Raw genomic sequence first — 27,146 nt, forward strand, 5'->3', positions numbered from 1 at the left:
TTTTTTTTTACTGTATCAACCAAGTTTTGTTGGTTGATACAGTAAGGGAGAACCAATATATTTTTAGCTGAATAAGGTTGGTTGTCCCCTTTCTGAACTGTAAAAAGTATTTCTAGCAATTTTAAATGATTTATCAATTACATTTCTCGGGTATTTTAGATCATTAACTATTTCATAAATTTAGGATATTTCTACATCTATGAACTCTGGACTACAAATACGTAAGGTTCTCAAAAACATTGATGAGAAACCTGTTGGGTTCGAAGAAAATAACTCATTGTCTTTCCTGGATGTTTTAATTATTAAAGGTAATAATGATTTTAAATTTAAAATTTACAGGAAACCTACAAATAACTGCTCCTGTGTACACTATGTACACTATGTACACTATGTACACTATATTCTTGTTAAACTGTCGGTTTTCCTCATCAATGTTTTTGAGAACTTTACGTATCTGTAGTCCAGAGTTCATAAATGAAGAAATATCCAAAATTTATGAAATAGTTAAGGATCTAAAATGCCCAAAAAACTTGATTGATAAATCTTTTAAAATTGCCAGAAATACTTTTTACAATTCAAAATGGGACAACCAACCTTATTCAGCTAAAAATATGAACAATTGGTTGATATGCCTTCTCTTCTTAAGACTTTTAATATTGAAGTTGTATTTAAAAATGTTGATACAGTGGTGACCTGTACTTAGCTCAGTGGTTGCCTGTACTTAGCTCAGTGGTTGCCTGTACTTAGTTCAGTGGTTGCCTGTACTTAGCTCTGTGAGGAGGTGTCTTATATACTGTCTGTGAATATGAACCAAGACGTCCTCCATGGAACAACTTTTCCAGCAGCTTAAGGAAGAGCTTAGGGTCGCTAAGCTTGAGATACGACGATTGATGGAGGAAAATAAGAGGATTCATAGTAATCCTCATGTTGTGAGTCCTCAGGTCAGGAGGGGTACCTGGACAGTGGCCGGGCAACATGGGACGATGTTGAAGATCAAGAAGACAGAAGATGTGACAGAAACAACGAAGAACAAGAAGGTTTCTGTGGCAAATTCGATCCCATTTTCTGTGCTACCCGATGAATGTGGGTTGCCTACTGGGAACATCACCATGAGCACCAAGGAAGCACTGGCAGATGAGGTTGAGTTGACCTCCATTGAAACTCCAGCAAAGACCATTCCAATAAAGACCATCCTAAAGACGACCATTCAGAACATCACAACAAACTCCGTCAGTGAAGGTAAGAACATTGTTTTAGTTCGGGACAGTCTACCTGGAGTCTACTTGGAGAGTATTCCAGGGATCAAGGCCCCCATGCCCCGGTCCATGACCAGGCTTCCCAATGGACCAGAGCCTGATCAACCAGACTGTTACTGCTGCCGCACATAGTCCATTGTATAAACCACAGCCCGGCTGGTCCAGTACCTATTTTAAGTATCTGTCCAGTTCCCTCTTGAAGGTAGCCAGGGGCCTATTGGTAATTCCCCTTAAGCATGATGGGAGGCTGTTGAACAGTCTTGCCAAAGACACCTACGGTGATTTCTCTTAGTGTACCAATGGCGCCCCTACTTTTCATTGGCGGTATTTTGCACTGCCTGCCCAGGCTTTTACTCTCGTAGGGAATGATTTCTGTGTACAAATTCGGGGCTATTCCTTTTAGGGTTTTCCAACTGTAGATTATTACAATATATCTCTCTCGCCTGCATTCCAGCGAGTACAAGTCAAGTGCTTCCAAGCGTTCCCAGTAGTTGAGGTGTTTGATAGAATTGATATATGCAGTAAAGGTTCTCTGTACACTCTCTAGATCTGCAGTTTCACCTACTTTGAATGTAGATGTTAATGTACAGCAGTATTCCAGTCTCGAGAGAACAAGTGATTTGAAAAGGATCATCACTGGCTTGGCATCTCTCGTTTTGAACATTCTCTTTATCCATCCTATCATTTTCTTTGCAGTTGTGATTGAGGCACTGTTGTGGTCCTTGAAAGCTGAGCCATTGTTGATGACGATAAGGGGGAAGGAGGGGGGGGGGGTCACAGGTGGACGTGACTGTTGACACACTGAGTAGACAGTGACCCCAACACGAGTAAGGTTTCTGACGAACAGAGGTACTGGGATCCTCTGTGTGAGGGGAAAGTGGGTAATACTGTAATTGGGTGTTAGGGTTGTTCAGACAGCCAGGAACCATTAGCGAGTTACTGCCCGCACTTCCATCTAGCGGGCTGAGGCGTAACTCCAGTTCCTAGTGTCTGATGTCTTTTAATTTCTACTCGTGGTAATATTAACCTTACCTGGTGTGGTTTGAAGTTTGGAGTCACTTCCTCTCCACTTTTCTCCTGATCGGGTAAGGTGATTTACCAGGAGTTTTTCTGTTCATTGTTCTTTTATTTTCCTGGTTAACAGTAATGAGTTGGACTTTGTATACCACCCGTTCTTTCTTAAATGTTACTCGCTTAACTTTTGGTAACCAGTATATTTTCTTTGTTATGAGCTCTGCCGCTGGCTGGTCTTCCAGGGTAGACGCCAGATAAGGCAGCAAGATACTTGTCTATCGGACCAAGTAACATAGTCCTACTACTGCTCGCTTTTTTCATCCTACTTGTGGTGCTCCAGCCAAGTGGTACAGGAGAATCCTGAACCACTTGGATTGATGCCATCCACCCAGGATAACCTACACTATTTCTTCAACAGAGACTCATCCTTGGCCTTAAATACTCCTGTTCAAACACTGTACCAGAACTGACAACGGCCACTTTAATTGTAATTAAAAACCACTAATGACATTCTTCACTATTAAACCTCGAGTCTATATTCTTTCATTTTTTTCTTGATAAGGAGGAAGGCGTTCCCCTGACACTGACCACCACAACACTTGTGAAGTAGTTGAGTTGCTAGTAGAGAACCAACATGAAATGTTGGTGGGGTGATAACTGGGGAACAGCTGATTGTGAATCAGCTACGTGTGGAAGGGGAACCAGTGTAGGCAGATATGCCAGACTGAATGTAAGATCTGTTTAAGATCAATACCACCCCTCTTTTCTCGCCTGTGTTGGATGACCCGAGCCGACAATCAAAGATTTGATGGGAGCCGAAAGCCAAGTGACTGAACTGGTCGGAGGGACACGTGTCACTTCCCACAGAGTGAAGGAGGGAGAGCTAGTGGAAGCAATGTCCACACCTAACAGAACAAGAATACTGCCCAACTACCACCACCATTCATACTTCCACCAATCCTGTCTAATGAACTTTTCCCTCACACAGCTGATTTATTAAGTGTCCTATCTGAAGAACTTGTTAATTACAATTTACCATTACCAGTACAATCATTGAACTTCTTAACTTTATATTGTTGATACAGTTTGTTTAATGACTAGTTTTACTCTCAGAACTTGGTATGGCAATAGCAAATCCTCCCACCTGTCCTTTAGTAATTTGTACATAGAATATTTGGAAGCAAGATTGCCAAATCCTTCCCAGTTAAACTAAGTGGTACAGATACGATGATTTGTATCTAATGCCTAAGAATATAACCCATTTCCTTCTTAAATTAAATAATTCTAGCTCATTCCACATTTTGCTCTTCAGTTTGAGCAAGATTACAAACTGCCTTTTCTAGATGTTTTAATTGTTAAGGAGAACCATTATTTTAAATTTAAAATTTACAGAAAATAAAAAAATAAGTTCTTATGGGCACTATTATTCTTGATAAATTAGACACATGTGTAACTCTTGGGTATCTTTATTGTGGAAACGTTTCGCCACACAGTGGCTTCATCAGTCCGTACGTAGGAGAAACTTGAAGAACGGGAGGAGAATGAGGTAATCAGTCCCTCAACCTTGAGTCGATGTGTTCAGTCCATCAATCTTGAATAGAATGCGGCATATCAGCGGAGAGGCATTCTACTCAAGATTGATGGACTGAACACATCGACTCAAGGTTGAGGGACTGATTACCTCATTCTCCTCCTGTTCTTCAAGTTTCTCCTACGTACGGACTGATGAAGCCACTGTGTGGCGAAACGTTTCCACAATAAAGATACCCAAGAGTTGCACATGTGTCTAATTTATCAACATGTCGGTTCTCTGAACCATTCAGCTACAAAAACTATTATTCTTCACATCATGATAGTTAAACTTTCTGTATTCAAATCTACGAACTTGCAGCGCAGTTCATTAGATTTTTCTTTAATTATGAAATAGAGAATCTAAAATACCAGAAAAAACATTTAATTGAAAAATCTTTTAAAATGTCTAAAAATACTTTTTTTAAATTTAAAAAAAAAATAACCTTATTCACCCCCAAAAAAATGGTCTTCCCTTACCATGAAAACTTTCTTGTTATAGCTTCTTCTCTACTTAAGAAGCTTAATACCAAATTTCTATTTACGAATCTTGATACAGTAATAAAAACTTTGGATAAAAAATACCCCAAAATATACTGACGGTTGTCTATAAGTTTGCTCGTAAAAAAATAGAATAGTTTATTATGGTCAGATTGGTAAGTCTTGAAGTAAGATTACAACAACATAAATATAGCATTAAAATTGAACATTCTAATGACCTGTTTATTCATGTGAGATTAAAACCATCTAATTGATTCTCAAGAAGCTGACCCCTCAGGAAGGTTCCTTGATGTTGGTGAGGGGCTCTTGATTTAAGGAATTGGATCTGTGCTCCAGTTCCCCGAATTAAGCCTGAATGCCTTCCACAGCCCTTCCCCAGGCGCTGTATAATCCTACGAGTTTAGCGCTTCCCCTTGATTATCGGTCGATTGGTCAAGAAGGTGAGTTATCAAGCACGTCCATGCACGTCCATGCACGTCCATGCACGTCCATGCACGTCCATGCACGTCCATGCACGTCCATGCACGTCCATGCACGTCCATGCACGTCCATGCACGTCCATGCACGTCCATGCACGTCCATGCACGTCCATGCGCGTCCATGCACGTCCATGCACGTCCATGCACGTCCATGCACGTCCATGCACGTCCATGCACGTCCATGCACGTCCATGCACGTCCATGCACGTCCATGCACGTCCATGCACGTCCATGCACGTCCATGCACGTCCATGCACGTCCATGCACGTCCATGCACGTCCATGCACGTCCATGCACGTCCATGCACGTCCATGCACGTCCATGCACGTCCATGCACGTCCATGCACGTCCATGCACGTCCATGCACGTCCATACACGTCCATGCACGTCCATGCACGTCCATGCACGTCCATGCACGTCCATGCACGTCCATGCACGTCCATGGATAAAATATAATAGAATAAAGCTTCATAAAAAACTGAAAATGAGTATTGCTTTAGTATTACAGACTGGATTCATTTATAATTAAAAAAATTGAAAAGAGTTTAAGATATATTCAAAATGTTAAAATCTTAAAGCAGACAAGTCCTTAACCACCTGCATATCATAAAGTTCTTAAGTTTTGCAAGGTGAGCAACGAGTCTTTCGCTAATCTATAATTTTTACAGTTCCTTGAAAATGTGAGAAATCACGAAATCGCTTGGAGATCACTGTTTTTTCACTGTTCTGCATATTGTGATATCACCTGTTTACTGTGATCTTTGTGGAAAATTACATTTATCTGAATGTATCATTATGTACATAACAGTAATTGAACAAAGGTAATTATTATTTATCAGTTAGACAAGTAGGCATTTGGGACACCTAGGTCGCAAAAAATGTCCCCCTTCGATACCTACAACTGTCATATCCACAAGTTGCTCTAGACCTATTAATTACAAATGAAATATGTATCACCAGGAATGCTGGTAAATATATAAATTTGTGGACTGTATATTAAAATTAAAAATAGATTATATATATACACATATGCATAACAGAAGGAGAATATATCTTAATATCACTCACCAATTTGACTGGAGATCAAGGTGTATCATACTCAGAAAACCTCTGTCTATATATGAAAATAACACTGGCCAGAGTTACAACATCACAGACTTATCTGAGGTTCCTGGAGCTGTCTTATCCTGTCGCCTGATATCTCAAGTTATGCAGGAATGCATATCCAACAATTTCGCCTCCTATTTGAGAGGTGTCAGCCCAATTTTACCTCTAGAGCATGAAAATCCTTCACATTATTAACTAACGTCTGTTACTCAATTCAAAACAACAATGGCGAGTCTCCACTGCGCATGCGCAGGCTTCCCATTTTCGATAACATAGTTTTTTATTAAATACAGTATGGCCATCTATTTACATATAACTTCTGTATTTCTGGAAAATATATACAATATTTTCCACAAAGTGGCCGGGCGGAGTTTGTTGTAAAACGACTCAAATTGATCATTTGGCAATGGTGGAGGAGCTGGGTACATACAGGATCTAGCATCCACACGGCGACATATTACACAAGATTTAATCATCCTTTTTACACTTTGCCATCCTTGTGGAATCCAGAAAGTTTCCCTAATACAATTTAAGGTATCTTGTACCCCACCATTCATTAAATTTTTGTGGGCATTTAGAACAATTAAATTTGTTATATGATGAGTTTTGGGCAGTAAGATAGGGTGTTTAGCATAATCACCCAATTCAGCATTTTGTAACCTACCTCTGCACCTAATTACATTGTTCTCTAAATACAGCCCCAATTTCTGTGTTATGGAACCTTTCACAATTTTTCTTTCCATCATCAATTTAATCTCATTTCCATAAATTTCTTCCTGTACCCTCTTTATCCAATATTCAAGAGGATGTGAAAACTTATATGAGATCTTCATCTTGTTTAGAAATTTAAACACCAACTTAGTTACATTGATTAGTTTGGGTAAAGAAGAATACCTATTTATATCAATGGCTAAGGGAGGACAAACTATTGGAGCGGTGATCACAGTAATTTCAACAGGAGCAATATACGCCTTTTGTACAGGCCAATTAGCTTTATTTACCAACCAGCTCAGTCCTTTAAACCATGATACAGCATTTACAAATTTAGCATAAGGTAAACCTCGAGACAAGAAATCAGCTGGATTCTCCTCACCAGGTATATGATTAAATGTTAACATATGCTGACCCAAACTATTATACTTCTCTTGCATCTGATTAATTTCAGCGACTCTGTTTTGTACATACACAATTTTACTGTTTCCATTACGAATCCATTGTAAGGATACCTCATTATCAGACCAAATTACAATGTAGCTAATATTTATCTCCTGCAACTTATTTCTTATATAATTAGCTAATTTGACACCTACATAAATGGCTGTTAATTCCAACTGAGGTAAGGTACGTGATTTAATTGGAGACACTTTAGCCTTAGACATAACAAGAGAAATAACACTATTACATTGAAGGCAAGCAACTGCTCCATATGCCAATTTTGAAGCATCACAAAAAATGTGGAGTACATTTTTCCCATTTGGATTGGCCACCTGGCGTGGGAACTCCAACATTGGAATTTTCTCATAATCACCAATTAATTCCTCCAACCTGTTAATGAATTCCTCAGGTAGAATTTCATCCCAAACACATTCAAGTTTCCATGCTTCCTGAATTAATAATTTCCCTCTTATAGTAATGGGTGACACTAAACCTAGTGGATCAAAACATTTGGAAACTTCAGCAAGCAAGACTCTCTTAGTTAATTTATTGGGCATACTGTAATTATTATGTATTAACGTTAACAAATCTCTCTCAGTATCCCAAGTTAATCCCAATACATTACTACATTTTGACACTTAATCTCCAGGGAAATCTTTACTTATTTTGTCCTTTAATTTGGACGAATTACTATTCCATTCCCTCAGAGGCATATTTGCACTTTGCATTATTTTATTAGCCTCTCCATAAGTCATTAACAGTTCCTCTTCAGTTGATGTCACACCCAGGAAATTGTCCACATAAAATTGTTTGCTCATTACTTTACTCATTGGACTTCCCATACATTTAAGGTGTGCATTTATCGTCACTTGAAGTAGGAACGGACTGGATGTAACACCAAATAATACGCTCCTAAAGCGAAAGGTTTTCAGAGGGCTAAGTGGGTCACTAGGATTCTCAGGCCATAAGAAGCAGGTACAATCCCGGTCAGCCTCTTGTAAACCCACTCTCAGGAAAGCTTTACTTATGTCAGCAATAAAGGCATAATGCTTCACTCTGAAATTTAATAAGATATCTCGTAATTTTTCCGTCAACGACGGTCCTGTCATCAAACAGTCATTTAAACTAGGTACATTTTTGTTACTTCTGGCACTACAATTAAACACAATCCTCAGAGGAGTGGTCTTAGAATCCTTCTTCACTCCGTGATGTGGCAAATAGTGACCATAAATTTTGGCTTGCTCAGGAGGTACCTCTTCTATAAATTTATTAATTAACTGCTCAACAATTATTTCATTATAGGCAGTTAACAATTCTGGTGTCTTACTCAGTTCGTGGAGCTGAGCCTTTAACTGTCCATATGCCATTCTGTAATTAGTGGGCAATTCTGGATGGTTCAGTCTCCACGGAAGTCGTACCCAGTATTGTCCAGATTCAAATTTTACATCTCTCAGGTATTGATCTTGAGTAAAAGAATCGTCTGGACTTTCTTCATTTACATTTATTCCAATGCTGTCTAATTCCCACAATTTATGCACTGGCTCAACACCATCCTCTGTGGAAGAATTATACTGGGGTACGACTTCATGAGTAAGACACACAGTTATGGTATTTGTAGTTTCCTCTAGTCATGAATTATTATTACGAGGAATCCTACCATACATTACATGGCCTCCTGCAGTCTTCAAAAGGGTGACACCACATTTCTTTACCATACCCTATCAAAATATTTATTGGGCCTACAGAATAATCATTTACCCCAGAAGGTGCTAAATTTACATTATGTGAAAGTCTTTCTGTAGCTTTACTAAGCCCTGCTGTAGATATTTTCTCTGGAAGTCTATCTACAATTACTGCATTAACACGTTTTTTTCTCATTGCTCAACCTGACAGTTACATAAACAGTGTCATACAATTGAGACCTTTTATCCGAGAGAAAACCAGATAATTTTAAAGTTGTGGGATCTCCCATCTGTACTTTCATACCATCAAGACATTTACATTTTATGAAAGTAAGCTGGGATCCCTGATCCAATAATGCATTTACATTTTTTGATTTATGCCTTTTATCATCAATTTTTACCTGTAACACAGGTAAGGCTACTTCAGCAAAACCATCATTATTAACATTAGCAGCAATTTTTACATTAGCTACTGTTGTGTCAGGATTGTCAACGTTATCATTATTATCAACATTATCATATAGACCTATACACAAGACTATATGGTGTCTTCCTTTGTGACATTCATAACAGTTGTTTAATTTGGCATAACAATCCTTGTTAGGTAAGACACATATGCAACAGTTAGGTATCTTTATGTTGCATATGTGTCTTACCTAACAATCTGTCGGTATTTTATACCATTTTAATGTTCATGACAATCCTTTACATTATGATTACCTAAACACCTGATACATCTGTCAAGTTCCTCCAGTCTTTCAACTTTATCATCCCATGAATTGTATGCATTGCAATTCTTAGAAAAATGAGTACCCTTGCAGAAAAGACAATCTCTCTTTTCTTTGACTGGTTTCTTATTAACTGGGCTACTCTTAGGAGGGTACTTATTCTTCTTACCTTGTGGAGAATCATTATTTCTGATTCCTGCTACTTGATATGTACCTATGCAACTATTTTTAGGAAATGAATTTTGATTATTACCAGTGGGATAATTTTTCCCTTTGTGAAACTTGACAGACACCTCAGAGTTATTATGTGTTGCATCTTTAAACTGAGTTGGTTGGCTGGTCTGCAACTGAACAATTAATTCTTGTAGACCTAGTCTTATTTCCTCCAGACCAAAATAACCCTTATGATACTTGTTCGAGAGCCATTGAAGTGTTTTACAGCTTAATTTATTCTGTACAATGGCACTCAATAACCAATCTGATTCCTTCAGATTATATTTATTACTTAAAGTTTTGAGAGTGCACTCCAGTTTAACTCTAAACTGTTGTAAACCTTTGTAAGTGTGATCTGGAGATTTTAAATTAACAATGATATTCACTAGATCCAACCTACTTTGTTCTATATTACCATAAATGACCTTCAACAAGTCAACTGCTTCCTTGTAAGAGTCATCTACATTGGGAAAGGCTTGTATGAGTATGTGAGCATCTCCTCTTACCTGTCCTTTTAGGTAAAATAATTTAGTTACACAGGCTAGGTCACTCCTGTCATGCACAGCTGTTTTAAAAATTGACCAAAACTCCTCCCAGTTTTCTCCAGGATTAAATACAGGTAAACATAATTCTGGGAGTTTTGGCAAAGACATCTTATTTGTTGGAGCAGACTGATTAACTGCCTGGTTTACACACTTTAATTTATTCAAGGCCTGACTTTTACAAGAAAGAATCTTTTCCTCTAATTCATAATACTGATTAATCATAAGATCTACTTCAGTCTCATCTACACAGTTTACTAACAAATCTCCTTCATATTTGTTGTAATATAATTTGTATGAATCATATCTATTCCTTAAAGCATCTAAATACAATTTTAAATCATCAGTATTAACAGTTTTTTGGTTCATTAATTCCAAGCACTTATTATATGCCTTGGCTACATGACCTTTTCTGGCCTGTAGTGATGCTTTTTTTGCTCTATATTTCATATGTTTGTCTTCTATATTAATTTCCTCATTTTCAGCCATGATGCAATGTATTAAATTCAACTTAATAACACAGATTACAACTTACAACACTGATACAACTTACCTTTGAATAAATCCTAGCCACTTGAGCTTAGCAATTACACGTAAGAAAATTATGATGTAAATTTTAAATGTACATTAATACAAACTTGTCTCATCAAAATTAATATTATGCAAATTAATAAATCCTTGCCAGAATTTGGCATAGCAAAATTAATATTATACACATTGATATAATTAGCTACACTTGGCTTATCAATTACACATACACTGATATAAATCATGGCCAGAATTGTCTTATCAAATTAATATTGTAATAATTATAATCCACTACACATTAAGTAAATTTGTGAACTTAACATCCACCTCCTTCTGTCATTTCACATATAATTATTAAGTAATTTACTAATTAATGACTTCAATAATTACCTCCGGTTCAAGAAGGACCAATGGGCAAATTAATTGTGGAAAATTACATTTATCTGAATGTATCATTATGTACATAACAGTAAATGAACAAAGATAATTATTATTTATCAGTTAGACAAGTAGGAATTTGGGACACCTAGGTCACAAAAAATGTCCCCCTTCGATACCTTCCACTGTCATATCCACAAGTTGCTCTGGACCTATTAATTACAAATGAAATATGTATCACCAGGAATGCTGGTAAATATATAAATTTGTGGACTGTATATTAAATTAATAAAGGGTTATTTATATACACATATACATAACAGAAGGAGAATATATCTTAATATCACTCACCAATTTGACTGGAAATTAAGTTGTATCATACTCAGAAAACCTCACTGTCTATACATGAAAATAACACTGGCCAGACTTATCTGAGGTTCCTGGAGCTGTCTTGTCCAGTCGCCTGATATCTCAAGTTATGCAGGAATGCACATTCAACAATTTCGCCTCCTATTTGAGAGGTGTCAGCCCAATTTTACCTCTAGAGCACGAAAATCCTTCACATTATTAACTAACGTCTGTTACTCAATTCAAAACAACAATGGCGAGTCTCCACTGCGCAGGTGCAGCTTCCCATTTTCGATAACATAGTTTTTTATTAAATAGAGTATGGCCATCTATTTACATATAACTACTGTATTTCTGGAAAATATAAACAGTATTTTCCACAATCTTATTGCATATGTAAATATATGCCATTTATCAAGCTAATTCAGAAGATTTTGATTTTTCATGTTCTAACCAAAACAAAATACTGGACACGGAAATACAGGTGTAGTTGTACAAGAAATTATCAATCTAGGTGACTCATACTTGCAGTCAGTCTCTCAACAATCTAGGTGACTCATACTTGCAGTCAGTCTCACAACAAAAGAACTTCTAAAAATGCATCTCATGAAGCTTGCACAGATAGATCAGAGGTGAACAGTGACAGCAGCCCATCAGGGTTTGACAAGGAAGGATCCACAAGTCTGAATCAATCTATCGAACTGAATCAAAATATTTGTGAGGATCTGGAGTTATGAGAATGTAAACATAATAAACAACGAAAGTATATTTGAATCCTATCCTGACTCCTTCACTGGTTGTCGTCAGCGGAGGATTTAGTTGGTCAAAATGAAGCTGCTGATCATGGGGAGACAAGTTGGTCAAAATGAAGCTGCTGATCATGGGGAGACAAGTTGGTCAAAATGAAGCTGCTGATCATGGGGAGACAAGTTGGTCAAAATGAAGCTGCTGATCATGGGGAGACAAGTTGGTCAAAATGAAGCTGCTGATCATGGGGAGACAAGTTGGTCAAAATGAAGCTGCTGATCATGGGGAGACAAGTTGGTCAAAATGAAGCTGCTGATCATGGGGAGACAAGTTGGTCAAAATGAAGCTGCTGATCATGGGGAGACAAGTTGGTCAAAATGAAGCTGCTGATCATGGGGAGACAAGTTGGTCAAAATGAAGCTGCTGATCATGGGGAGACAAGTTGGTCAAAATGAAGCTGCTGATCATGGGGAGACAAGTTGGTCAAAATGAAGCTGCTGATCATGGGGAGACAAGTTGGTCAAAATGAAGCTGCTGATCATGGGGAGACAAGTTGGTCAAAATGAAGCTGCTGATCATGGGGAGACAAGTTGGTCAAAATGAAGCTGCTGATCATGGGGAGACAAGTTGGTCAAAATGAAGCTGCTGATCATGGGGAGACAAGTTGGTCAAAATGAAGCTGCTGATCATGGGGAGACAAGTTGGTCAAAATGAAGCTGCTGATCATGGGGAGACAGAACACTAATGGACAACTTAAAGAAATATTGAGTAATTGTGATAAATCGGAGCACAAAAGCAATGAAAATTCTCTCTTAAAATAGATATAAAGGGATTAGGTACCACTTTCAGTCAGTCAGATATTGATCCACCACGAGACCTGGTCTCTGCAGCGGGGGGCGTTGACCCCCCGAAACCCTCTCCAGATATATATATAAGAGAGAGATAGAGAGAGAGATTGTTAGATAGATATATGCTATACAAAGCAGAATTTAGATAAAATGAATTACGCTAGTATAAGTGACGTTAGGTGAAGTATAAGTGACGTTAAGTGAAATATCTGTAGTATAAGTGACATTAGGTGAAGTATAAGTGACGTTAAGTGAAGTATCTGTAGTATAAGTGACGTTAGGTGAAGTATCTGTAGTATAAGTGACGTTAAGTGAAGTATCTGTAGTATAAGTGACGTTAAGTGAAGTATCTGTAGTATAAGTGACGTTAGGTGAAGTATAAGTGACGTTAAGTGAAGTATCTGTAGTATAAGTGACGTTAGGTGAAGTATAAGTGACGTTAAGTGAAGTATCTGTAGTATAAGTGACGTTAGGTGAAGTATAAGTGACGTAAAGTGAAGTATCTGTAGTATAAGTGACGTTAGGTGAAGTATCTGTAGTATAAGTGACGTTAGGTGAAGTATCTGTAGTATAAGTGACGTTAAGTGAAGTATATGTAGTATAAGTGACGTTAGGTGAAGTATCTTCGTTAGTTTTAGTCCAAAAATAAAAATCTTTTTAACATTGTCAATTAAAAAAACATTTATCATTCTGTAAAAGAATTTTTTTGTGAAAGATTAATTTTTAATTGAGTTGTTGATACTGGGAAAGTTGAGCGTCACTCAGGTCAGACTGAAACTCTTAATTTTGTAATTAACATATTGACACGTTTTAACTAATTAACTCATTTGGAGTTAAATGGCGATTCCAAAGGCTGATACCTGAAGGATACGAGGAGGGGGGTGTTCCGGGGGTCAACACCCCCTTGGTCCTGTCAATGACCAGACCTTGCAGTGCATCAGGGCCTGATTCACCAGGCTGTTACTGCTGGCCGCACAAAAACCGACGTACGAACCACTGCCCGGTTGGTCAGGTACTGACTTTAGGTGCCTGTCCATTGCCTTCTTAAAGACAGTCACGGGTCTATTGTTAATCCGCCTTATATATGTTGGGAGGTACTTGAACAGTCTTGAGTCCCTGACACTTACTGTGTCGTCTCATAGTGTACCTGTGGCGTCCCAGCTTTTTCATTGGAGGGGGGGGGGGTGTTTCACTGCCTGCCGAGTCTTGCTTTCGTAGGGAGTAATTTCCGTGTGCAGATTTGGGACTAGACCCTCTAGATTTTTCAAGTGTATAATATGATATATCTTTTTAGCCTGCATTCCAAGGAGTACAGGTGAAGTGACTTCAGCCATTCCCAGTAACTGAGGTGCTTCATTGTACATATACGTAAGGTTAAAGTTTTCTGCATATTCTCCACAAGTCTGCAATTTCACCTGCCTCGAAAGTGGCTCTAAGTGTTCAGCAATACTCCAGACTAAAGAGAATAAGTAATTTGAAGGAAATCATCCTTTGCTTCACATACCTAGTTTTGAAGGTTCTCATTATCCATCTTAGCAGATGTTGTAGAGATATTGTTGTGATCTTTGAAAGTGAGATCCTCTGACATTATCACTCACAGGTCCTTCACATTACTTTTTCGCTCTGTTGTGTGATTGGAATTTGTTTTTTACTCTGAACTACTTTTTATTTTCTCGAGTTTTCCATAGCGAAGTAACTGAAATTTGTCCTCATTGAACTTCATATTGTTTTCTGAGGCCCATTTAAAGATTTGGTTAATATCCGCTCGGAGATTTATAGCATCCTCAGTGGATGACAGTCATGCAAATTCTGGCATCGTCAGCAAAGGAGTACACGGTGCTGTGGCTTACATCTGTTGCTCCTGTTCACCAGTCAGTAAAATTTGTAAATGTGTTAGTCGACTGGTGTGGGTCGCATCCTGGGACAAAACTGACCTAATTTTCCCGAAATGATCTGCATAAGAAGGCCTATATACCTTGTACATATACTTGTAGAAATAAAGATATTATTATGTTAGGAGAATGAAGAACAGGATGGGAACGAGTACTGTACCTTGTGGGACAAAGGTTTTCACTGTCGCCGCCACTGACTTCACTCTGTTTACTATTACTCTTTGTGTTCTATTTGTGAGGAAGTTATAGATACATCTACCAACTTTTCCTGTTATTCTTTTATTACGCATTTTGTGTGCTATTACACCATGGTCACACTTGTCGAAAGCTTTCTCAAAGTCTGTGTATACTGTTTGTTCTCCAGTACACCGAAGACCATACCACAGTGATCCATTAGTTGTGAGAAGTAGGAGCGACCTGTTCTAAATCCATACTGCTCTGGATTGTGTAATTGTTGGATGTCTAGGTGGTTGGCTCTGGGATGTCCCCTGTGTCTATGCGCACTCCCCATAGAATATTTAAAGCACATGAAAGAGGTTTCCTTGCAGTTCTTAATGAACACAGAGTTCCACGAGTCTGGGCCTGGGGTAGAGTGAATGGGCTTGTCATTTTTTTTTCAGAGTTCCGTGGTTTTAGGGTTATGTCACAAATTCAGGAAATAATCAAATTTTGAGTCTCGGATATAAGATAATTTAGATTGTCTACCCTTAGTCTGATTAACGGCTCACTAAACGAGTCATACTGGGATTTCAGTATCTCACTCATTTACAGTCATCTGTGTAAGTCGCATCTTGTTTAAGCAAGGGCCCAATACCACATACGGTTTTTGCTCTAGATTTGGCATAAGAAAATTTCATGTGTTTCCCGGCTTCTGTATGACTCCTTAAGCTTAAGTTCGGTATTTTCCATTTGACGAGTGCCTCCTTCCGTATTTTAGATAGACTGGCCCATTTGAGCAGCTCTATGATTCTTTGCCCTCACCTCTAGAAGGAGCGTCTCTTTCTTTCTAGTTTACATCTTCTCTTCTTAGGGGAATATGCCTTGAACATACTTCAGGTGCCACAAAGATATTTTTTTGTAGGCAAAGGTTCGGATCCGTGTTGTTTAGGATACTGTTGACTCGATAATAGTCACTGCGATGTTACCAGAGTCAGGTAACCATATATAAAAAAAAGGTCACTTTTATCACATCAGAAGCTGATGATAAATAAGCAACTCTGATACGACTTCCCAAAGGTTGATGACCACATAAGAAAGCCACTGTGATGACACTAGACTTTATAGATCACATAAAGGCCACTTCAAAGACAAAAGAGATAGAAAGTATTCCCATCATATCAGAAACTAAGCAACAAATAAAAGACGCCACTTTGATGATACCAGAGGTTGATGGCCTTATGAAAAGGCCACTTTGATTATACTGACCAGAGACTGATGACCACATAAGGTGTCCAGCAGATGAAGAATGCCAGAACGATGCTGACAGTCATCTTGATGGTTCTGGCTCTCGCGCGGCCCAGGTAACCCAAACTCGACCTTCTTATTGTTGTCTCTGGAGAAACAGAAAAAACATAGATTAAATTAAGATTTTAGTACGTTTCTTATTGAATGTTTTTCTTGGTTTTCTTCTGACTTCAAGAGCTAATGACTTTAAGATTTTAAAACTTTTAGTCTTATTTTAGACTTATAAACTTTATATTTTAGACTTTTATGCTCATAGACTAAGAATTACCATCGCAGGAGAGTCTACTCTTCTGGAAGATGGTAATGACAATGGCGCCATAGAAGACAATAATGGTGGCCAGGGGAGCCACGTACAGCATGACCAGACAGAAGATGTTGTAGACCATCTCATGGTGGAGGGTTGGGAAGAAGTTGAAGGTGACACATTGAACGTAAAAGGTGAAGTCTGGATGTTGCTCCACGTGGAAGATGATCACCTGGTGAATATGACATTCTTACATGAAGAACATGACACTGTTAGAGCCTGAATATCACATAACATACCAACTGTTACAGCCAAAAACTGACATAGATGCAGTCAGAACACGACAATATTCCACCAGAACATAATATTACATTGATAAACCCAGAACATGACACTGTTACAACCAGAACATGACACTGTTACAACCAGAACATAACACTGTTACAACCAGAACATAACACTGTTACAACCAGAACATAACACTGTTACAACCAGAACATAACATTGTTACAACTAGAATATGACACTGTTACAACTAGAATATGACACTGTTACAACCAGAACATAACACTGTTACAACTAGAATATGACACTGTTACAACCAGAACATAACACTGTTACAACTAGAATATGACACTGTTACAACCAGAACATAACACTGTTACAACTAGAATATGACACTGTTACAACCAGAACATGACACTGTTACAACTAGAATATGACACTGTTACAACCAGAACATAACACTGTTACAACTAGAATATGACACTGTTACAACCAGAACATAACACTGTTACAACTAGAATATGACACTGTTACAACCAGAACATAACACTGTTACAACTAGAATATGACACTGTTACAACCAGAACATGACACTGTTACAACCAGAACATGACACTGTTACAACCAGAACATGACACTGTTACAACTAGAATATGACACTGTTACAACTAGAATATGACATTGTTACAATCAGAACATGACACTGTTACAATCAGAACATGACACTGTTACAACCAGAACATGACACTGTTACAACTAGAACATGACACTGTTACAACTAGAATATGACATTGTTACAATCAGAACATAACACTGTTACAACCAGAACATGACACTGTTACAACCAGAACATAACACTGTTACAACCAGAACATAACACTGTTACAACCAGAACATAACACTGTTACAACCAGAACATAACACTGTTACAACCAGAACATGAAACTGATATAGCAAAAACTGAACTGATGCAGTCAGAACATGATATTATTCCACCAGAATATGACACTGTAAATTTAAACCAGAACATGACATTGATAAACCAACAGCATGACAATGATACAACTAGAACATATCATGAAATTATTGCTTCCAGAACATGACGTAGTTACAGTCAGAACATGACATCGTAGCAAACAGAACATTGCAAATTAATATCTAGAACGTAATACTTTCACAGACAGAAAATAGCACTGTCAAAGGTAGAACATGACACATTACAACCAGAAAGTAACATTATATCACACAGAAGATGACAATGTGGCAGTCAGAACATGACAATATTACGCCCAGAGCATGACACTATTACATCCAGAATAGCAATCTGCTACAGTCTGAACATGAGTGTTACAGCCTGGAGTCTTGCACGACCCTGTATACAGTGTACGTCAGACCCATATTACAGGATGGAGCATCAGTATAGAGTTCACATTAGGTCAAACATGTCAAGAAAATGGAGAATGTGTACAAGTCTGCAATGAGGTTAGTCTCCTAGATGAGGAAAAATGTCTATTCTGACAGGTTAAGAGAACTCAGCCTAATGAAACTTGATGAGAGAAGAACCAGCGGTGATATAATTGTGAGGGAAAAAGTAGGCGTAAGTGGGGTTAAGGTTGTTCAGGCAACCAGGAACCATTAGCGAGTTAGGTCGTGCACCCCCTTCCTCCTCTGGCGGGCTGGGGCGAAACTAGTTCTTGGTGTTTGTTTTGTTCAAATTTCTACTCCTGGTAATATTGACCTTACCTGGTGTGGGTTGAAGTTTGGAGAGTCACTTCACCTCCACTCTTCTCCTAATCAGGTAGGGTGATCTACCAGGAGTATTACTGTTTGTTCCTTTCTTTTGTTTGCTGGTTACCAGTAATGATTTTGGCATTTATCATTCTTTTCCATTCTTAAATGTTATATTATCATGACCATTGGTAACCAGTTTATTTTTTCTTATTACCAGTTCTGTTCCTGGCGTGGTCATCCAGGATAGACGCCAGATAAAGGAGCAAGACATTTGTTAATGAGACATATTAACATTATTGGACTACTACTGGTCCTTACCTGTTCTACTTGTGGTGCTCCATCCAAGTGGTAGGAGATTCCAAAACATCGGATTATCACCATCCGCCCAGGATAACTTACATCAATAATATCAGAAGATCTATCCAGGGCCTTACCTACTCCTGCCCAACTACAAGAACAGAAGGCCATTTTTTTATTATATTTAAATTTTAAGTAAAATCCTCAAAAATCATTATTCTTATTTTTCCTAGTCGTTTCTTTCTTTATTTATTTTTCCATTAGTTTCTTTTGTTCAGATGGAAGGCGTTCCACTGACAATAATAACAAGATACAAAATATTAGGGTGGACTGACAGAGATTGTTTGAGAGACGAGAAACAGCAACTCAAGGCACAGCCAGAGACGTGAAACAGCAACTCAAGGCACAGCCAGAGACGTGAAACAGCAACTCAAGGCACAGCCAGAGACGTGCAACAGCAACTCAAGGCACAGCCAGAGACGTGCAACAGCAACTCAATGCACAGCCAGAGACGTGAAACAGCAACTCAAGGCACAGCCAGAGACGTGAAACAGCAACTCAAGGCACAGCCAGAGACGTGCAACAGCAACTCAAGGCACAGCCAGAGACGTGAAACAGCAACTCAAGGCACAGCAAGAGACGTGAAACAGCAACACAAGTCACAGCCAGAGACGTGAAACAGCAACACAAGGCACAGCCAGAGACGTGAAACAGCAACTCAAGGCACAGCCAGAGACGTGAAACAGCAGCTCAAGGCACAGCCAGAGACGTGAAACAGCAACTCAAGGCACAGCCAGAGACGTGAAAGAGCAACTCAAGGCACAGCCAGAAACGTGAAACAGCAACTCAAGGCACAGCCAGAGACGTGAAACAGCAACTCAAGGCACAGCCAGAGACGTGAAACAGCAACTCAAGGCACAGCCAGAGACGTGAAACAGCTACTCAAGGCACAGCCAGAGACGTGAAACAGCAACTCAAGGCACAGCCAGAGACGTGAAACAGCAACTCCAGGCACAGAGAGAGACGTGAAACAGCAACACAAGGCACAGCCAGAGACGTGGAACAGCAACACAAGGCACAGCCAGAGACGTGGAACAGCAACACAAGGCACAGCCAGAGACGTGGAACAGCAACACAAGGCACAGCCAGAGACGTGGAACAGCAACACAAGGCACAGCCAGAGACGTGAAACAGCAACACAAGGCACAGCCAGAGACGTGGAACAGCAACACAAGGCACAGATAGAGACATGAAACAGCAACCCAAGGCACAGCCAGATACGTGAAACAGCAACACAAGGCACAGTCAGAGACGTGAAACAGCAACACAAGGCACAGCCAGAGACGTGGAACAGCAACTCAAGGCACAGCCAGAGACGTGGAACAGCAACTCAAGGAACAGCCAGATACGTGAAACAGCAACTCAAGGCACAGCCAGAGACGTGGAACAGCAACTCAAGGCACTGCCAGAGACGTGAAACAGCAATTCCAGGCACAGCCAGAGACGTGAAACAGTAACTCAAGGCACTGCCAGAGACGTGGAACAGCAACTCAAGGCACTGCCAGAGACGTGGAACAGCAACTCAAGGCACAGCCAGAGACGTGAAACAGCAACTCAAGGCACAGCCAGAGACGTGGAACAGTAACTCAAGGCACAGCCAGAGACGTGAAACAGCAACTCAAGGCACTGCCAGAGACGTGGAACAGCAACTCAAGGCACAGCCAGAGACGTGAAACAGCAACACAAGGCACAGCCAGAGACGTGAAACAGCAACACAAGGCACTGCCAGACACGTGGAACAGCAACACAAGGCACAGCCAGAGACGTGGAACAGCAACACAAGGCACAGCCTGAGACGTAGAACAGTAACACAAGGCACTGCCAGACACGTGGAACAGCAACACAAGGCATAGCCAAAGACGTGGAACAGCAACACAAGGCACAGCCAGAGACGTGGAACAGCAACACAAGGCACAGCCAGAGACGTGAAACAGCAACACAAGGCACAGCCAGAGACGTGGAACAGCACCACAAGGCACAGCCAGAGACGTGAAACAGCAACACAAGGCACAGCCAGAAACGTGAAACAGCAACACAAGGCACAGCCAGAGGCGTGAAACAGCAACACAAGGCACAGCCAGAGACGTGAAACAGCAACACAAGGCACAGCCAGAGACGTGAAAGAGCAACTCAAGGCACAGCCAGAGACGTGAAACAGTAACTCAAGGCACAGCCAGAGACGTGAAACAGCAACTCAAGGCACAGCCAGAGACGTGCAACAGCAACTCAAGGCACAGCCATAGACCTGAAACAGAACTCAAGGCACAGCCAGAGAAGTGAAACAGCAACTCAAGGCACAGCCAGAGACGTGAAACAGCAACTCAAGGCACAGCCAGAGACGTGGAACAGCAACTGCAGGCACAGCCAGAGACGTGAAACAGCAACTCAAGGCACAGCCAGATACGTGAAACAGCAACTCAAGGCACAGCCAAAGACATGGAACAGCAACTCAAGGCACAGCCAGAGACGTGGAACAGCAACTCAAGGCACAGCCAGAGACGTGAAACAGCAACTCAAGGCACAGCCAGAGACGTGAAACAGCTACTCAAGGCACAGCCAGAGACGTGAAACAGCTACTCAAGGCACAGCCAGAGACGTGAAACAGAAACACAAGGCACAGCCAGAGACGTGAAACAGCTACTCAAGGCACAGCCAGAGACGTGAAACAGCAATCCAAGGCACAGCCAGAGACGTGAAACAGCAATCCAAGGCACAGCCAGAGACGTGAAACAGCAACACAAGGCACAGCCTGAGACGTGAAACAGCAACACAAGGCACAGCCAGAGACGTGGAACAGCAACACAAGGCACAGCCAGAGACGTGAAACAGCAACACAAGGCACAGCCAGAAACGTGAAACAGCAACACAAGGCACAGCCAGAGGCGTGAAACAGCAACACAAGGCACAGCCAGAGACGTGAAACAGCAACACAAGGCACAGCCAGAGACGTGAAAGAGCAACTCAAGGCACAGCCAGAGACGTGAAACAGTAACTCAAGGCACAGCCAGAGACGTGAAACAGCAACTCAAGGCACAGCCAGAGACGTGCAACAGCAACTCAAGGCACAGCCATAGACCTGAAACAGCAACTCAAGGCACAGCCAGAGAAGTGAAACAGCAACTCAAGGCACAGCCAGAGACGTGAAACAGCAACTCAAGGCACAGCCAGAGACGTGGAACAGCAACTGCAGGCACAGCCAGAGACGTGAAACAGCAACTCAAGGCACAGCCAGATACGTGAAACAGCAACTCAAGGCACAGCCAAAGACATGGAACAGCAACTCAAGGCACAGCCAGAGACGTGGAACAGCAACTCAAGGCACAGCCAGAGACGTGAAACAGCTACTCAAGGCACAGCCAGAGACGTGAAACAGAAACACAAGGCACAGCCAGAGACGTGAAACAGCTACTCAAGGCACAGCCAGAGACGTGAAACAGCAATCCAAGGCACAGCCAGAGACGTGAAACAGCAACACAAGGCACAGCCAGAGACGTGAAACAGCAATCCAAGGCACAGCCAGAGACGTGAAACAGCAACACAAGGCACAGCCTGAGACGTGAAACAGCAACACAAGGCACAGCCAGAGACGTGAAACAGCAACACAAGGCACAGCCAGATACGTGAAACAGCAACTCAAGGCACAGCCAAAGACATGGAACAGCAACTCAAGGCACAGCCAGAGACGTGAAACAGCAACTCAAGGCACAGCCAGAGACGTGAAACAGCTACTCAAGGCACAGCCAGAGACGTGAAACAGCTACTCAAGGCACAGCCAGAGACGTGAAACAGAAACACAAGGCACAGCCAGAGACGTGAAACAGCTACTCAAGGCACAGCCAGAGACGTGAAACAGCAATCCAAGGCACAGCCAGAGACGTGAAACAGCAACACAAGGCACAGCCAGAGACGTGAAACAGCAATCCAAGGCACAGCCAGAGACGTGAAACAGCAACACAAGGCACAGCCTGAGACGTGAAACAGCAACACAAGGCACAGCCAGAGACGTGAAACAGCAACACAAGGCACAGCCAGAGACGTGAAACAGCAACACAAGGCACAGCCAGATACGTGAAACAGCAACTCAAGGCACAGCCAAAGACATGGAACAGCAACTCAAGGCACAGCCAGAGACGTGAAACAGCAACTCAAGGCACAGCCAGAGACGTGAAACAGCTACTCAAGGCACAGCCAGAGACGTGAAACAGCTACTCAAGGCACAGCCAGAGACGTGAAACAGAAACACAAGGCACAGCCAGAGACGTGAAACAGCTACTCAAGGCACAGCCAGAGACGTGAAACAGCAATCCAAGGCACAGCCAGAGACGTGAAACAGCAACACAAGGCACAGCCAGAGACGTGAAACAGCAATCCAAGGCACAGCCAGAGACGTGAAACAGCAACACAAGGCACAGCCTGAGACGTGAAACAGCAACACAAGGCACAGCCAGAGACGTGGAACAGCAACACAAGGCACAGCCAGAGACGTGGAACAGCAACACAAGGCACAGCCAGAGACGTGAAACAGCAACACAAGGCACAGCCAGAGACGTAAAAGAGCAACTCAAGGCACAGCCAGAGACGTGAAACAGTAACTCAAGGCACAGCCAGAGACGTGAAACAGCAACTCAAGGCACAGCCTGAGACGTGCAACAGCAACTCAAGGCACAGCCATAGACCTGAAACAGCAACTCAAGGCACAGCCAGAGAAGTGAAACAGCAACTCAAGGCACAGCCAGAGACGTGAAACAGCAACTCAAGGCACAGCCAGAGACGTGGAACAGCAACTGCAGGCACAGCCAGAGACGTGAAACAGCAACTCAAGGCACAGCCAGATACGTGAAACAGCAACTCAAGGCACAGCCAAAGACATGGAACAGCAACTCAAGGCACAGCCAGAGACGTGGAACAGCAACTCAAGGCACAGCCAGAGACGTGAAACAGCAATTCAAGGCACAGCCAGAGACGTGAAACAGCTACTCAAGGCACAGCCAGAGACGTGAAACAGCTACTCAAGGCACAGCCAGAGACGTGAAACAGAAACACAAGGCACAGCCAGAGACGTGAAACAGCTACTCAAGGCACAGCCAGAGACGTGAAACAGCAATCCAAGGCACAGCCAGAGACGTGAAACAGCAACACAAGGCACAGCCTGAGACGTGAAACAGCAACACAAGGCACAGCCAGAGACGTGAAACAGCAACACAAGGCACAGCCAGAGACGTGGAACAGTAACTCAAGGCACAGCCAGAGACGTGAAACAGCAACTCAAGGCACTGCCAGAGACGTGGAACAGCAACTCAAGGCACAGCCAGAGACGTGAAACAGCAACACAAGGCACAGCCAGAGACGTGAAACAGCAACACAAGGCACTGCCAGACACGTGGAACAGCAACACAAGGCACAGCCAGAGACGTGGAACAGCAACACAAGGCACAGCCTGAGACGTAGAACAGTAACACAAGGCACTGCCAGACACGTGGAACAGCAACACAAGGCATAGCCAAAGACGTGGAACAGCAACACAAGGCACAGCCAGAGACGTGGAACAGCAACACAAGGCACAGCCAGAGACGTGAAACAGCAACACAAGGCACAGCCAGAGACGTGGAACAGCACCACAAGGCACAGCCAGAGACGTGAAACAGCAACACAAGGCACAGCCAGAAACGTGAAACAGCAACACAAGGCACAGCCAGAGGCGTGAAACAGCAACACAAGGCACAGCCAGAGACGTGAAACAGCAACACAAGGCACAGCCAGAGACGTGAAAGAGCAACTCAAGGCACAGCCAGAGACGTGAAACAGTAACTCAAGGCACAGCCAGAGACGTGAAACAGCAACTCAAGGCACAGCCAGAGACGTGCAACAGCAACTCAAGGCACAGCCATAGACCTGAAACAGAACTCAAGGCACAGCCAGAGAAGTGAAACAGCAACTCAAGGCACAGCCAGAGACGTGAAACAGCAACTCAAGGCACAGCCAGAGACGTGGAACAGCAACTGCAGGCACAGCCAGAGACGTGAAACAGCAACTCAAGGCACAGCCAGATACGTGAAACAGCAACTCAAGGCACAGCCAAAGACATGGAACAGCAACTCAAGGCACAGCCAGAGACGTGGAACAGCAACTCAAGGCACAGCCAGAGACGTGAAACAGCAACTCAAGGCACAGCCAGAGACGTGAAACAGCTACTCAAGGCACAGCCAGAGACGTGAAACAGCTACTCAAGGCACAGCCAGAGACGTGAAACAGAAACACAAGGCACAGCCAGAGACGTGAAACAGCTACTCAAGGCACAGCCAGAGACGTGAAACAGCAATCCAAGGCACAGCCAGAGACGTGAAACAGCAATCCAAGGCACAGCCAGAGACGTGAAACAGCAACACAAGGCACAGCCTGAGACGTGAAACAGCAACACAAGGCACAGCCAGAGACGTGGAACAGCAACACAAGGCACAGCCAGAGACGTGAAACAGCAACACAAGGCACAGCCAGAAACGTGAAACAGCAACACAAGGCACAGCCAGAGGCGTGAAACAGCAACACAAGGCACAGCCAGAGACGTGAAACAGCAACACAAGGCACAGCCAGAGACGTGAAAGAGCAACTCAAGGCACAGCCAGAGACGTGAAACAGTAACTCAAGGCACAGCCAGAGACGTGAAACAGCAACTCAAGGCACAGCCAGAGACGTGCAACAGCAACTCAAGGCACAGCCATAGACCTGAAACAGCAACTCAAGGCACAGCCAGAGAAGTGAAACAGCAACTCAAGGCACAGCCAGAGACGTGAAACAGCAACTCAAGGCACAGCCAGAGACGTGGAACAGCAACTGCAGGCACAGCCAGAGACGTGAAACAGCAACTCAAGGCACAGCCAGATACGTGAAACAGCAACTCAAGGCACAGCCAAAGACATGGAACAGCAACTCAAGGCACAGCCAGAGACGTGGAACAGCAACTCAAGGCACAGCCAGAGACGTGAAACAGCTACTCAAGGCACAGCCAGAGACGTGAAACAGAAACACAAGGCACAGCCAGAGACGTGAAACAGCTACTCAAGGCACAGCCAGAGACGTGAAACAGCAATCCAAGGCACAGCCAGAGACGTGAAACAGCAACACAAGGCACAGCCAGAGACGTGAAACAGCAATCCAAGGCACAGCCAGAGACGTGAAACAGCAACACAAGGCACAGCCTGAGACGTGAAACAGCAACACAAGGCACAGCCAGAGACGTGAAACAGCAACACAAGGCACAGCCAGATACGTGAAACAGCAACTCAAGGCACAGCCAAAGACATGGAACAGCAACTCAAGGCACAGCCAGAGACGTGAAACAGCAACTCAAGGCACAGCCAGAGACGTGAAACAGCTACTCAAGGCACAGCCAGAGACGTGAAACAGCTACTCAAGGCACAGCCAGAGACGTGAAACAGAAACACAAGGCACAGCCAGAGACGTGAAACAGCTACTCAAGGCACAGCCAGAGACGTGAAACAGCAATCCAAGGCACAGCCAGAGACGTGAAACAGCAACACAAGGCACAGCCAGAGACGTGAAACAGCAATCCAAGGCACAGCCAGAGACGTGAAACAGCAACACAAGGCACAGCCTGAGACGTGAAACAGCAACACAAGGCACAGCCAGAGACGTGAAACAGCAACACAAGGCACAGCCAGAGACGTGAAACAGCAACACAAGGCACAGCCAGATACGTGAAACAGCAACTCAAGGCACAGCCAAAGACATGGAACAGCAACTCAAGGCACAGCCAGAGACGTGAAACAGCAACTCAAGGCACAGCCAGAGACGTGAAACAGCTACTCAAGGCACAGCCAGAGACGTGAAACAGCTACTCAAGGCACAGCCAGAGACGTGAAACAGAAACACAAGGCACAGCCAGAGACGTGAAACAGCTACTCAAGGCACAGCCAGAGACGTGAAACAGCAATCCAAGGCACAGCCAGAGACGTGAAACAGCAACACAAGGCACAGCCAGAGACGTGAAACAGCAATCCAAGGCACAGCCAGAGACGTGAAACAGCAACACAAGGCACAGCCTGAGACGTGAAACAGCA

General features: G+C 42.4%; 1 pseudogene; it reads right to left on the reverse strand.

Moving 5' to 3' along the window:
• LOC138853350 (adipokinetic hormone/corazonin-related peptide receptor variant I-like) overlaps window positions 1-27,146 on the reverse strand; it is a 228,066-nt pseudogene that overhangs the window by 98,444 nt on the left and 102,476 nt on the right.

This window comes from Cherax quadricarinatus, chromosome 28 (genome assembly GCF_038502225.1).
Source record: "Cherax quadricarinatus isolate ZL_2023a chromosome 28, ASM3850222v1, whole genome shotgun sequence".
NCBI classification, from domain to species: Eukaryota; Metazoa; Arthropoda; class Malacostraca; order Decapoda; family Parastacidae; genus Cherax; species Cherax quadricarinatus.